This window comes from Balaenoptera ricei, chromosome 9 (genome assembly GCF_028023285.1).
Source record: "Balaenoptera ricei isolate mBalRic1 chromosome 9, mBalRic1.hap2, whole genome shotgun sequence".
In the NCBI taxonomy this organism is placed as follows: Eukaryota; Metazoa; Chordata; class Mammalia; order Artiodactyla; family Balaenopteridae; genus Balaenoptera; species Balaenoptera ricei.
This window is the reverse complement of record NC_082647.1, coordinates 18,812,161-18,827,461: the sequence shown is the minus strand read 5'-3', so window position 1 is coordinate 18,827,461 and position 15,301 is coordinate 18,812,161. Positions and strand designations below refer to the sequence as shown.

Genomic DNA, 15,301 nt, shown 5'->3' with positions numbered 1-15,301 from the left:
GCTTCTTTATTCTACAGTAGACACAGGACTGTTTTCATTTCTCAACTCTTTTCTGTTAACCTATATCAGTTTTTGGATAATAAGAAACTATGTTCAGGCCTCTCAGATTGGGCCTACCCTGACCCGAGGAGCAGACTCGGTGGGCTGCAGAGGGCTGCTGGGGAGGACACTTCCTCTTCCCTGTGCCCTTATCACTCAGAGCCGGCTTCGGCTCAAGCTTTGAACCTTTATTCTACACCTCAAACAATCCCCCATGAATAAAACACATCAATCTCTTTGGGGACAGTGTCTCCCTAGTCCAACTTGTCTTTCCCTGGGAGCTGGCCATCAGGCACTTCTAGGGGTGTCCTGAAGTTCCTATCAGAAAGGCCTGCTCAGCATCTTGCATTCTGGCAATGAGAGCTTCAGCCTCTAGCCTGGTTGCAGGTAAATGCGCCTCCCAAGAGGGCTCTCACACCCAGCCAACACTGGGTAACACCGGTAACAAGGCAGAGTCATCCAGGAAAGGTCTGGTCCTAAGTCAGCTCCTAGCCACAGGTCACTCTGTCTCTCTCTGAAGAACTGATAACTGGTCTGGGTGCATCTACTTGGAGGTAGGCGCTGGTAAGGGAAGCAGAGCTGCTCTTATACATGATGTGCTGTGCCTACCTATGAACATGACTTTGAACGTGGTGTACTAGGTCTGACCCCGGAGATGAATGTGATGAAAGTCAGAGCGAGTAGGAGAGCCATGGAGATGTAGAACAGAAATTCAGACCCAGCCTGTGTCCATAAAGGGGCACAGATTTTACTAAAAAGCACAGGTTGTATCTACCTCAAGCGCTTCTGCGGTTGAAGAATGATCCGTTATGTGCCTTGCCAGCATCTCCCCAGTTTCCTTCTGTAAAGCCTTTAAAGATCATCTGGAAAGGTGTCCCCGGTCTCTTTCCCACTGTGCCCACCATGGAAACTGTATCTATTCAGTTCTTAATTCGTTCATTTACCCATCAGATAACGTTGACTGTCTTCATCGGAATGAGCGCTGAGCTGAGAGAACGTAACTGCGTGGCTCCTGCTCTTAGGACGCTTCAGACTAGTGGAAGAGGCTAAAGCTGACACACTTAGCAAAGTTCAGGTGATCTGAGCAAAATGCTGAGGAAGCACAAAGGATTTAGTGATTGACTCCTGGGTGCTGCCCGGAGCGGTCAGGAAGGGCCTCACAGGGGAGGAGACATGGTGTCTATACCTAGCGGACGAGAGACCCTTGCCAGGTAGGGAAGGCGAAGACAGGTGTCACTGGGGATCTCACCAATGGTATAGGACTGTCACCACCGTGGCCCAGGCAGTCTCTGACCTCAAAGCCGACAGGTGGCTTGAACACCCTGGGGCCGCCCAGTGATGCCTCCTCCTCCCCTGCTCATAGGCATTTTTCCACCCTACACAGGCCGTTTTCTTTTTCTTTAAAAATTTTTTAAAAATTTTATTTTATTCATTTATCTAATTTTTGGCTGCATTGGGTCTTCCCTCCTGCACGCGGGTTTTCTCTAGTTGCTGAGAGCGGGGGCTGCTCTTTATTGCGGTGCGCGGGCTCTAGGCACGTGGGCTCAGTAGTTGTGGCACACGGGCTTCAGTAGTTGTGGCACATGGGCTCAGTAGTTGTGGCATGTGGGCTCAGTAGTTGTGGCTCATGGGCTCTAGAGCACAGGCTCAGTAGTTGTGGTGCACGGGCTTAGTTGCTCCGCGGCATGTGGGATCTTCCCAGACCGCGGCTGGAACCCGTGTCCCCTGCACTGGCAGGCAGATTCTCAACCACTGCGCCACCAGGGAAGCCCTCACAGGCTGTTTTCTATCCTCACCCAGGAAGCAGAAGACTCTGGGCCCATTCATTCCCCAAGGACTGCACTTACTCTATGTGAGGCCCTGTCCCAGGCCCTCTGCGGGGGAGCAAAGAACACAAGGCCCTGGGCCTGCACAGAAGAGCTGCAGTCATGTTAGGGGCTGTGCAAGACCATGCAAAGGCGTCAGTGTGAGTCACAGAAGCAAAGGCCATGGGTTTGTCACGGGGGTGCAGGGCCTTCCACATGTCATGGAACACAGTACTGAATATCACAAACTCTAAAACTAGCTTTCTCAACTTTTCTCTGATTGTTTACAAGTAATGTGTTTACCCTGACAAATCTTGTTAGACTCAGAGGTTCAATGGCCAGGGTTGCTATGTTGATGGCAAGGCACATCAACCATCTCTGATGTCATATCAGTAATTCAGTGTTCACGACGTCAGTTTTTTCAATAGACATTATTTACCCAAGAACTCATCATCACCACCGTGACTATAGTTTTGTTGCCACTATATATTCCATTTTATTTTTCATTTGAAATATTGGTTAAATGCCTACCTTAGGTCCAGCCCTTTTCCAGGTGGGAAAATTCAAAAGCAGGGGCCATAGGAAGAGGCAAATACCCTTGAGATGAGTGACGTACTCAGCGCCCCCTCCCCATATACTCTCCCTTGGAATCCAGCCTTCTCTGCAGATGGAATAACAGACCTGCCTCACCTCTCAGACCTTCTCTACCAATTCACTCTCAAGATTTCAACTCAGCTCCAGGCTTTTTTTTTTTTTTTTTTTTTTAATTTTTGGCTGTGCTGCTTGGCAGGTGGGATCTTAGTTCCCCGACCAGGGATCAAACCTCCCCTCCTCCCCACCGCCCCCTGCAGTGGAAGCCCGGAGTCCCAATCACTGGACCACCAGGGAAGTCCCATCAGCTCCAGGCTTTTAAATGCAAATAGCTGGAAAGATATAGCTCGAGGATCCATGGATCATTTATGGCTCAAGGTGAAAACATTTCCAATGGGTTTGATTACGAAGAAAAGAGCAGAGCACCCGTGGGTCTGGGCTTGAGAGACCTGGAACACTCAGTGAGTTGTAGGGAGGAGGGATTGGGGAAAACGACACACGAAGGCATGCCCTGTTGACAGGATGAGTTCATGTTATAATTGCTTCTTAGTGTAGAGGAAACAGGGAAGAAAGTGCCCAGCGTGAGGGAACAGGGACACAGAAGGGAGGGAAGGAAGGAGGGAAGGGAGGAAGGGAGGGAGGAAGGAAGAAAGTGCTCCTATTTCACAGATACCTCCAAGTCTGGGCCTGGAGCAGGCCTGTTATCAGTTCCTCCCCTTCTCCTGCTCGTGCTTCCTGAAGGAAGGGAATTCGGGAATTCATACGGTGGCTTTCTTCCTGTCTTGTATTCTTTTTCTACCCCCTCTGCCCCCCCCATATCCCCCCTAAAGGGAGAGGAAAGGAAGGCACAGACTAAAGGCAGGGCTAAGAGGAATGAGGGGAAGATGCCTGGGGAGGTGTCAGCAGGCCCTGCCTCTGTTATCTGAGCACAGAGGTCTCGCACCTGTGGGGGCATCCTCCATCCCACACTGCCCTCGGAGAGGCCGAGCTCTTCCCAGGCCAGCGCCCTGCATTCACACAGTATCAGCAGCAGCTCCCACGGTGACAGCCGTTCTTCCCAAAGGGCCTCTCCCACATTCCCGGGGCCGGGCACCCATCTCCAAGGACCCATCTGACAGTCCTGGGGAAACACTCTCTCACCAAAATAACTATGAGGCTACAACTTAAAACCCCTTATTCTGCAGAAAGACAAATCTCCCCCGAAGAAGCTCCTGACAAGTACTCACCCCCCAAAAGGAATTTGCTTCCGTTTGCTTTCTCCTCCACAGCAAGCTAATGGCAACTTCTCTGCCAGAACGTAGGCTTTGGACAGGGAGAGGAACTTTCCGGACAGAGCTCCTTCCTCAAAGATGCACTGAGCAACTGGGGAGGAAAAGCACAAGGTGTGAGACATGCTCCCTGTGGTGACATAAGGAAGAAAAGGGGGCTGGCTTGTTTCTTTCCACTATTTTAAGGAATAAAGTTCCAAATGGTAATACACAAAGGAATCATTTTGGACTCATAAGCCATTTATTTCTGTATTTATGCAAACCAGCTCTGGACTGTGGGCTGTGGACAGGCTTTCAGTGTCTTTGGGGATCTGGCCCCAGCGTTCCCCTGCTCAGCAGTTACCTAAAGACAAACGTAGCTGGATGGGTGGAAACACTCTGAGGTCCTGAAGAGGGAATCTCACAGCTGTTCACTCCAGGCCACACCACCGGCCCTCTTCCAGCCTGAAACCAGCAGGAAAGCCTCTGTGGTGTCGTAGGGTGTGTGGGTGAGGGTGGGGAGGGAGGCTGGGGTCTGGGAACAGGGTGGCTTTCTGGGTGGGGGGGTGTATGCAGAGAAGGGGTGTTTACCCTAGTGTTTTTCAAACTTCCATGTGAACGCAAATCACCTGGGAATCTTGTGAAAATGCAGAACCTGACTCGGTGGATCTGGGGTGGGGCCTGAAATTCTGCATTTCTGACAAACTCCTAGTTCAGGCTGATGCTGCCAGGCCCCCAACCATACTTTGAGAAGCAAAAGAGGGACAAAACAGGAGGTGGTGAGGATTCAAAGACAAGATTTTCCCGGTTCTGAAAATGGCCTTGGTCTAGCTCTGGACCTGGGCTTGAGTTCCAGATTGTGTTCTAAATGGCTTTTAATTGATACACCCAAGTAGGCTTCGTTAAAGCTAGTTTGTCTCTCCCCAGAAACAATACCTGAGGGCCAGTTTTGTGTTAGATTTGTCTGGAAAGCCAGGTATGTAGGTATGTGCTGCCCTCTGCTGGTCAAAGTCTGGCATGCACATTCAGCTGGATGGGGCAATTTTGGGTCCATGTCCAAGGTCATTAGATTCATTCCTTCAAACGCGTAGGTTCACTCTGTATCAAGCCTTTAGATAGCCACATTTTCAAGCTTTAACACAGGTTACTGTTGCAGAGCTGGTTCTCCAGACTACATGTTAGATCTGTTAGGGACCCTTCATGGCCATTTAGTACTGGATGGTGGGTATGTCAGAATGACTTTGAAGTTTTTTTTCCCAAGAGACAAGAATACCCTTCCAAGTTGTTCTGGCAGGCAGCCCCTTCTCTCTGCTGAGAATCACCACAGCATTGTTATTTTTCATATGAAGAAACCAAGGGCTCACAGAGGCTAAGTGATAGGGCATGTTGACAGTGGAAAAGCTGGCGCTAGAACCTGTCATGCCATCTGCCCCCTCACATTTGAGCCCAGGTCATGGCTCTGTGTGAGGAGCTGGTCAGTCCCCTTCAAGACTAGGATGGAGCTCCCCTTCAGAGATACACCAACCCCTCCTGCCCAATAAATCTGTTTGGTCAGAAGGAGGGAGGAACGGGCAGCGGGGCAGCCTCTCCTAATTATTTTTAATGCAGCAGCTCAGCTGTGGCTGTCTCCAGGCTTCCCTTGTCAAGGACAGTGCCAGTAATGACCACTGAGAAACCCTAGAACTGGGAATTTAAGCCCCAGGACTTTCCTTTAAAGATTACCATGAGAGACAGGGGTGGAAGGGATCATGAGAAACCCCTCTTCTTGTAAATAATAAAAACAAGATCCTTCAATTTCCATCTTACGATGAAGGGCAACTTCAGCTGTGATCTTAAGCTTTGTGCACATAACCCAGTGAATAGAGATTCACCACCAGCAGGCCACAAGGGACCTGTTGACGGATTGTGGGGAAAAGGGCCAAAAAGAAAAGCACAAGACAGTACGGCTTCCAGCAGCCAAAGAGAGACGAGGCAAAAGAAAATTGATTGGTGGAAAAAAAAAAAATCCAAGAGGCCAATTCTGCTGTCTGTCTTTTACTGCTTACCCTCCTTCAAAACTGTTTTAATGCCTTCTCCTGTCTCCTAAAATCACCAACACTTTTCCTTTCAAATTTAGTGGATGATCTCCATGCATGTTTAGACACACTGATACATGGAGAAAATGGACAAGCACCACCTCCTTCTCCCTACGGTCATGTCCACCACCTCCCCCCTCTGCTGTCCTACGCCCAAGAGAAGCTTCCTTCCGGTTGCAAAAGGAGACATGACTGGGGTCCTAATGAGGACTTTCTAAGGGGTGAGAAAACAAGAATAGTTTAGGGGAATCAGTGCCCAGATTCTCATGGAGCCCCAGCATTGCCTAAGCAGGTCATGCAGACATTCTTGCTACGTAACCAGCCCCCGTGCCATACTCCTCTGGGGGCCTCACCAATACCAGGGGCAAATCATGCATATCATCACGGAGTTGCATTTCTTATTTCGTAAGACTGTTCAGGCTAATTCCAGGCCTGGTGGAATTAACCCTAACAGCACAGTCCACCCCCAATCTGCAGTCAAAGGCCTTTTTATGGTAAAACAAACACTCTTAGTTTGACAGTACTTATTTGCCTTGTAACATTGCCTAATCAGATAGACATCAAACAGTACATACAGATTCCAAACATTTTCAATAGCCGGTGAGGGGTTCTTTTTAGATTTAAACAAATAGGTGAAGCATTCAGGGATTCTAGCACAAACTATCTCATATTTTTGTAGTAACTTTACAAATCTTTTACCTCCCTGATCTTTAGCTATATGCACTTTATGCTATACATCTGTTGAATGCTTAAGAACTGTAATCAATCATTAATTAAATCTAAGTCTTCAGACCAATTCTCCTCCATAGAGATAACGTCCTTCAGGGGCTTTAATTCAATTTCCCAGTAAATGTGATTATCAACATCAGTATTATCATAAGTATCATTAGCTTCAATGACATTAATTTTATCTATGCTTCCTGAATTATAGCAAGTAGTACTCTGGATATAAGGTTACAATCTGAATCAGATATAAGCACATTATAATTATTTTTTTCCCTCTCAACAAAATCTATCTTTGCATATGGTATATGAATTACTTTCCTAAAGCTGCTGTAATAAATGACTACAAACTTAATGGCTTACAGCAAGGCAAATTTGTTATCTTACACTTCTATAGGTCAGAAGTCTGACATGGTTCTCACTGGGCTAAGAGCAAGGTGTTGGCAGGGCTGCTTTCTTGTCTGGCAGCTCTAGGGGAGATTCTGTTTCCTTGCCTTTTCTAGCTTCTAGAGGCTGACTGCATCCTTGGCTCGTGGCCTCCTTCCTCCATTTTCAAAAGCCAGCAATGTTCGGCTGAGCCCTTCTTGTGCTGCCGTCTCTTGGATTCTCTTCTCATCTCTCTTCCTAAGCTCGTCCACTTATAAGGACCCATGTCATGACATTGGGCCCACCTGAATAATCGAGGGTAGTCTCCCCATCTCAAAGTCAGCATATTAGCAAACTTAATTTCATCTGCAACCTTAATTCCCGTGTGCCGTGTAACCTAACATATTCACAGGTTCCAGGGATTAAGGCGTGAATACCTTTGGGGGTTTCATTATTTCGCCTACCATTCCTTATGTATTATTTCTCAACAGAGTAGGAACTTGAGGCCATGTCTTTGTTATTCCAGGATTCAAAATGTCTGAGTAAAAAAATAAAAAGTCTTGAGTACACAGCCAAATTCCTTTCCTCTGGGTATATGGCTTAAATAAATACTCCTGCCCAATGAGAAAGGTCCACAACAGGATCCATGGGAAACATTCTTGTCTGTTTAAAATGTGTCCAGTGGAAAGAGTAATAAAACAACTACCTATAAAAAGGGCACCAGGTCCAGACAATGTTAAGGATGAGTTTTAGAAACTTTCAAGGAACAGATCATTGTCATGTCATATAAGTTGTTCCAAAATATAGGGAAGAAAAAAGAGATATTGAAAGAAGCCAGCCAATTGTTTTATCAGACTAGAAAACCCAATAACAAATAACTATTATTCAGTGCACAGCACATTCCCACTGGCTCATGCAAGGCTCCTCAATTTGTCATCTGTTCTCACTTTCATTTTTTTCCCTTTGCCCTTCAACCCTACTGCCAGCACTGTGTCGCCTTCCCAGACCTTGTCACGGGCCAGCACTCTAGTATATTTGCAACGTTTTAAAATGGGTTTTGATGCCTGTGTTTTTAAATTCCATAAACAACATGCTGTTAAAAAAAGTGTAGGGCAAGAACAGAAAACTATTGGCTAATCTCATATGAATTTAGACCCAAAATTCTAACTACTTTTCCAGTACACACCTTGTTATATTACATGTACTATTATGTTCACATGTCCAAGATATTGTTCAGCAAAAAAGTTTTCAAAAAAGTGCATGATATTATCCAAAAATAAATAAAGAAGTAAATAAAATGTGTCCAATTACCATGAGTTGCACTATGGGGGAAAGAATTGTTAGCACTCAGTCATGGTGCTGACTCTGGGAAAGAGGGTCTCAATAGGCTGCATTCCCCAATTAAACATTTTCATGGAATGGGGGCCTATAAGTCCCCCACAAGCATTCACTTGGGCTTCTGCTCTGAGCACCCCTGGCCATGGTGCCTGGGATACCTCAGACTCCATTCGCATGAAGACATCTAATAACCCAGCTTGTGTGGACCTGCCAGCTTGTTTTCATTGCCGGGTTTGGGCATGTTGTCTTAATATCTGCCCTAATTACAGGGCCCATTTTATCAGTGCTGTGTTATCATCCCAGGTGACTTGCTATGTTTGTCCTCCTCCCTGGAATAGGATGCCTTCCAGGTGCCCTATTTATGTTATAAGGTCTTTTTCTGCAATATGTCTTTCCTCATGAAAAATGAATTCTGCCTGGCCCATTTCTCTTAGCCCAGCTGCTAATTCTCTTAAGGTCTCTTATTTTGAGTGGGCTGAATGCTGTTTGATCCTCCAGACAAGTTGTTGCTGGTGAGTACTAACTGTTTTAATACAGTTAGGAAATAAAGTGAAGACCCCGAAAGATTGAGTTCCTCAGGCTAAGATCATATGAGTAGCAATGACCCCTAAGTGAATTTTGGTTTGTGTGTACTGCAGAGCTCCTCATAGCCAACGATACTGAAATTTTGTCTTTTCATCCTGAGGCATGTGAGCCCATCAAGTTATACCTAATTGTTTTCCTTTGTCAGTGATCCAAGTACACTAATTGTACCTCTACCTCTGCATGGATTTCTTTACCCACAACAGCTATTTTTATAAACAGCATTCTGGCAGATGAGACAGGCAGTGGATAGCCTTCTACCATTATATGCCAATACCTTTCTTAAACCTTCATTATCTCAATTAATGGTCCACATTAACACCCCCCCATGTCTCCCTAAATTAATTCTATCTCCCCATATAGCTCATTTTGAGGCTCAGGCAGAAATGTATAGCTTGCCCTTGCATCTAATAGACTTGAAAGAGTTTCTTGTCCACTCCCAGGCTATTTTACCCTCATGTTTGTAAAAGGCCTTGGGTTTACATGGCCAGATGGGGTTCAAATGCTAAATTAGACTCACAGGATCCAAAATGGCAATGCACAAATCTACAGGTTATTGTAGGAAAAGGATATGGTATAGAACAGCATCAAAGTAAGAATATCCATCCCAGCCAAAGCCTGCCTCACAGCAGAAGGTCTGCAGAGACTCCTGAGCTCCCATTTTTCTCCCACTATCAGGGCTGTTGCCAGGACATACTTTGTCCCCTGAATCAAGAACCACCAACTAATGTACAGAATCCCTTGGAATGAGGGGGTCCAAATGGGATCTCAGACAATGCTTCTTATACCTTACTGGCTTAATCAGCATTTTCTTGCTTACATAACTGGCAGTAAAGGAAAATTTACACTGAGGTGTAAAATCATCGATTTCATTGTTGTCAGCAAACAATGCTGACAAACTGGTATAAACTGTCTTGAAAGTCCTCAGACCCAAGGTTACAAAGCAACACTATTAAATCATTATTTTCATGCCCAGCGACACATAGCCACTCGCCACGTAGCCACATTTATTATTTTATGTCATTCAGGCCTATGGAGTTAACTCTCACAGCACACATGGATACATAAACTGCTTTTTAAATAATCTCCATTTATCTTTTTTAGAGATGAATTTCCAGTGAAATTTTACAGATTTTAATGATTTATAAAAAATTTAAATTATATTTATATTTCTTTAAAAAAATCATTTTTGTGCTAATATTAATGCTAATGATAACTCAATTCAGAAGAAAAACTTCCTAATCTTTCAAATTTCATGGTCACAGGAAATAAAACATATTAAAAATTTAAATCTCTATTTTTGTTGGAGAGAAACATGATCTAGTGAACAAGAAAAATGCTTCGAGCATAAAACGGTACTACATTAGGATAAAATTCCGTGAGGGTGGAAGCCTGGAATTATGAAGTAAAGGAGCAAAAGACTCCTTTTGCTCCTTTAAAGATGAAAAGTTTCTAAATGTTAAAGAAAATCTTACATTTAGGAGTGATGTTTTTGTTTTAAAATGTCAATATTGATAATCAACTGGGATTATGTCCTTTGCAACTCTTTCAAAAATTATATATTTTGCAACATTTCTTTGGACAAAAACATTAGATTTCAACATAAAGAGTGTGAGAAGGTTCATATTTTTTTCCAAATCCTCTTTGGAAAAGTGTGAAAAATTGGAAGGCGTTGCCCTAAAGAAATTTACTTAGGTGTATTAGAAGAACTGTCAAAATTTTTCACAGTAGCATTTTCAAAATAGCCAAAAAAAAAATTTTTTTTAAGTGTAACAAACCAAATGTCCATTAAGAGGATTGACCCTTGGCATGAGCAAAATATGCCAAAGGGCTGGTGTACCCAGGAGCTCCAGAACTGGTCTAGTGCAGTGGTTGGCACGCTACAGCCCATGGCCCAAGTTTAGCCTGTCACCTGTTTCTTGTTTGATTTTTTTAAGATTTATTTATTTATTATTTATTTTATTTATTTTTGGCTGCATCAGGTCTTAGTTGCGGCACACGGGATCTTCGCTGCGGCACGTGGGCTTCTCTCAAGTTGTGGCACGCAGGCTCCGGGACGCGTGGGCTCTGTGGTTTGCGGCGTGTGGGCTCTAGTGGAGGCGCGCAGGCTTAGGTGCCCCGCAGCCTGTGGGATCTTAGTTCCCTGAGCAGGGATGGAACCCGCGTCCCGTGCATTGGAAGGCGGATTCTTTACCACTGGACCACCAGGGAAGTCCCTGTCACCTGTTTTGTAACTAACATTTTCTTGCAACATACCAATTCATTTACGTATGGTCCATAGCTGCTCTCATGCTACACAGCAGAGTTGAATATGTGGACACCACATGGGCCAAACTAATTTGCTCATTGGATAAGTTTTGGCTTTTTACAGAAAAAGTTTTCTGCCCCCTGGTTTAGTTCACCAACCTAGGGGTGTGGAGGTGAGGCAGCAGGCACAAGCATCCTTTATTTTATAATTTTTAAAAAATTCTTTTAAAAATTGAAGTCTAGTTGATTTACGTCATGTTAGTTTCACGTGTACAGCACAGTGATTCAGTTCTCTCTATATACGTTATTCTATATACATATATTCTTTTTCATATTTTTATACATATATTATAGGTTATTATAAAATATTGAGCATAGTTCCCTGTGCTATACCGTAGGTCTTAGTTGGTTATCTAGTCTTTATAGCTTATTCGTATATTATGTTTATTCTTTTGTAGGTACGAAATGTGGTATGCATTTTTATGTATTATAAAGTATCAAAGAATACTTTCTATTTCCATACAACACAAAATTCTAAGGAGGTAGTAAGAGCACCCTGGACTATAGAGCATAACTTTTGAGGAATAAGTTTTCTTTAGTATTGTTTCTCATCGTGTGCTCTGCAGTTCACTCGTGTCAAGGACGCTCTCCTAACAAAAGTACGTAGAAATGGGAGGATGGTGTTCCAGGATCAAAAAGGTTTAGAAAAACCACATCTATACCTCCACTTCAAGATTCACAATGCACATGATTAGTGTATTAAAGGCTCTGACAAGTCCTGTGCAAAAGTGACCTGTTTACATTTGTTTAACCCTGAATTTTCAAAAAATTTTTGAATACATCCATTTTTTTTTTTTTCCACATAACATCTATTCCCTGGGACACGCTTTTGGCAACTCTCTAATAATCTAATGGCAGCGGGAGGAAGAGAGGGCCAGAGAGAAGCAAAGAGCAATGACAGTGGTTTTGGGTGATTCTATATGGTTCTGTTTCTGTGGAACAGAAAGGTATGGATTGAGATAGGAAACACTTGAAAGAAAGAATCAATAATGCTAGAACTATATGTGAACGTGAGGAAGGAGGCAGGGAGATAGAACATGACCATTCTACACATTTGCGTATCGGAGTGAATGGGGACAACTGAAGGGGAGAAGATTGTGGCGGCAGAGGCTGGACCAGTCCATCTGGGGCGCAGACTAAGTGCCTGCTGCCAGATCTGATGAGGCTGCTGCCTGTGTTCTTGCTGGTCAGGGAAGGGCAGAGAGGGAGCTGAGCAAAAACTCTAGTAGATCAGTGTGAATTTATTGCTGGATGAACCCACCTTCGTTCTCTTCTCACAGGAGAGAGGGCAAAGCTCATCGGCTCTGCTGATGAGGTCTTCAAGAAACCTTTCAGCAAGCACACTCTGCCTTGGTTCATAGTTTTCAGTTATTCCTTGTTATTACAGAATGGGACAGCCAACAAATTTCCCTTCAGTGTGCTCATGTACTGTGGCCTGAGCCAAGGTCAGGGTTGGTGTTTGTGGAAAATGTTGTAAGAGGGCTTTGCATCCGCTGCTGTTTGTACTTTGTTTCTGAGCAGAATGTTGGAAAGGAGGGAAGATTCTTTGATTATTGGACTTCAGCCTTATATGTCAAGTGGGCCAGAAACTCTGAGCAAAGTGGAGGAATGAGGGAAGGACGAAACTGTGAGAGCAAAAAAACGAACACAGAAAAGTGCACTTGGCCGTCTTTGATCCTGGCGAGTGAGAAGAGCTGGAGATATGGCGAGCACGTGGGGAAGGCCCTTGGAAATGTCCTTATCAGCTGCTCCTCCTCGGGTCCAGGCCCCACTCCTGCCCTCAGGACCATCACCATCAAAACCCCACGGCTGATCCCGGTCCCGTGGAGCCGTCTAATCTTCCCTAAATACAGCCTTTTCACTTATTTTCTTCTGACCTTAAGATTGTCCCTGAACCATTTATAAAGAATACCTGTTTTTGAGATTCTGAACAAAATAACAGCTTAAAGTCATGCTTTCTCTTAGATTGCACTAAGTCACGTAGGCTAAACTTCAAGGCTCACCAGCCTGAGCCCGGGCCTGCTCAGGCACCTGGGGACCCTCGGCCTCCTGCCCTGGCCTCCCTGTCCTGTCCAGGCTGCCTTGTTCTGGGAGAACACTGTCCTGACGCCACAGCTCTGCTCTTGGTGGCCCCCAGCCCTTGAGGGGCCAAAGCCATGCTGTGGCCTGTGGGGAGGGATGGGCCCGAGCCCTTCATCCCCCTCCGCTACCTGTGTGGGGAACCACGACCTTCTGGAGGGCTGGGACTGCAGCCTGGCATTGAGTGGCTGGCCCATGGTGGACACTTGGTGGCTTAATAAATGTCAGGCAAAAAGTGAGTTGATGAGAGTGGCAGCACCATCCCCTGTGTGCCTGTTCCCTCTTTCGCTAGGTGAGCAGAAAAGGACAGGAAGTGAGAGACTGAGGGAGAGGGGCCAGGGGCAGTGGGGAGTACGAAGGAACATGCATGCTTGCTGTTGGCCTTGTAGATTGCTCATAGTTTTGATTAAGCGACCTTTCTTCTGAAGTCAAAACAGTGGAGCCAGATTCAGTGGGAGTTTATCATGAAATCAGATCATCTGAAGGCTGGCAGGAAGAGATGAGGGCAGGCGCAGAAGGAATGCCTGAACCACGAGACCAGTGATTGTTACAGAAAGCTCTAACACCCAGACATCTGTAGTTCTGCACTATTACAAGGCGATAATTATTTGTAAAGGGGGCAAGAGGACTGACATCTTGGAAGGGGTGGCCTTTGTGTCAAGTGCTCTACTTAATTTATTTAAGAGGAGACTTTCCTTAATTGAACTCAGATACTCAGCAAAGGAAATGTTTGATCATTACCAAAAGTGTTGGGGGAGGGGGAACAGTCTGATAGTAACATCCTGTTTCTCTGCCTGCTCCATTTCTCCCACCTGGGTCTTCTCCAGCCATCACACTACAGCTATCGAGGCACCCTCTGACCTCTGACCATCTTGCCCCAGCTCCTGTGTTAACACTATCAGGGTGGCAGGGCTTTTATGGAATATACTAAAAGCCATGGGCCCCCAGCACCGGGGCATGGAGTTATCTTGCTTCTCCTGGGCTGGAGTTGTTCCCTAATTCTTCAGGCTGCAGCCAGTTTGAGAGAGGGTTTGGTCTCCTCCCTACTTAATCCTTCAGTGTCCTCTGAGAGCCGTGGGAGCCTTGTGCTGGTACCCTGTCACTCTTCCTGGCCCCTCCACTCCCAGCCACCAGATCATACTGTTTTTCTCTCCTTTAACCTATTAAAACATGATCTAAGAATGGGACTCCTTTTGATCATAAGGTAGATTTTTGAAAAAGTGTTGTTAGATTCTATATTTTAACATCATTAAAATTCTATATTTTTACACCAATACCCATACGTGTATTGGCTTGTAGTTTTTTTTTTTTTTTCCTTCCAGTTTTACTGAGATATAACTGACATACAATGCAAAGTTTAAGGTGTACAGCATGATAGCTGGACATATGCATATCTTGTGGAATGATTACTGCAATGAGTTTACTTAACATCCATCACCTCGCATAGTTACTAAAAAAAATTTGTTCCTGGTGATGAGACCTTTTAGGATCTACTCTCTTAGCAACTTTCAAATATACCATATAGCAATGTTAGCTATAGTTACGGTGCTGTACATTACATCCCCAGGATTTATTTATCTGATAACTGGAAGTCTGTACCTTTTGACCCCCTTTACCAGTTCCCCCGACACCCACCCTCTGCCTCTAGCAACCAAAAATCTGATCTCTTTTTCTATGAGTTTTGTTTTTTGGGTTTTTTTTAGAGTGCACATATAAGTGAGATCATACAGTATTAGTCTTTCTCTGACTTACTTCACGAAGCGTCAAACCCTCAAGGTCCATCCATGTTGCCACAGAGCCTGTAGTTTTCTTTTGGTGAACTATCTTTGTGAAGTTTTGGTAACAGTGTCATGATGAATTCATAAGAGAAACTGTGAAGCTTCTCTTCTTTCTCTGGTAAAATCAAAACATAGAGGAATTATTCGTTTGTTAAAGGTTAGAAGAAAATTGACCTCTAAACCCATTTGGACCTGTAATTTTTCAGGGGGTAGGAGGGAAAGAGATACTGCTCTTTGACAAATTTCTCATCTTCTCCATAGTTAGTTATAGGTTTAGGTTTTCTACTTTTTTAGTATACCTTAGCAACTTATACATACAAATATTTCACAATTTAAAATTTATTTGTATGGAATTATGTAAAATAATTTCA

The 15,301-nt window shown here is 44.6% G+C and overlaps 1 long non-coding RNA gene across 1 annotated transcript in view; it reads right to left on the bottom strand.

The window, feature by feature from the left end:
• Window positions 1–3,841, bottom strand: part of LOC132371786 (uncharacterized) — a 28,811-nt gene extending 24,970 nt beyond the window's left edge. The window contains exon 1 of the long non-coding RNA XR_009504969.1: window positions 3,662–3,841. This is a non-coding gene — a long non-coding RNA (uncharacterized LOC132371786). The remainder of the gene's footprint in view (window positions 1–3,661) is intronic.
• Between the last annotated feature and the right edge of the window lie 11,460 nt (window positions 3,842–15,301).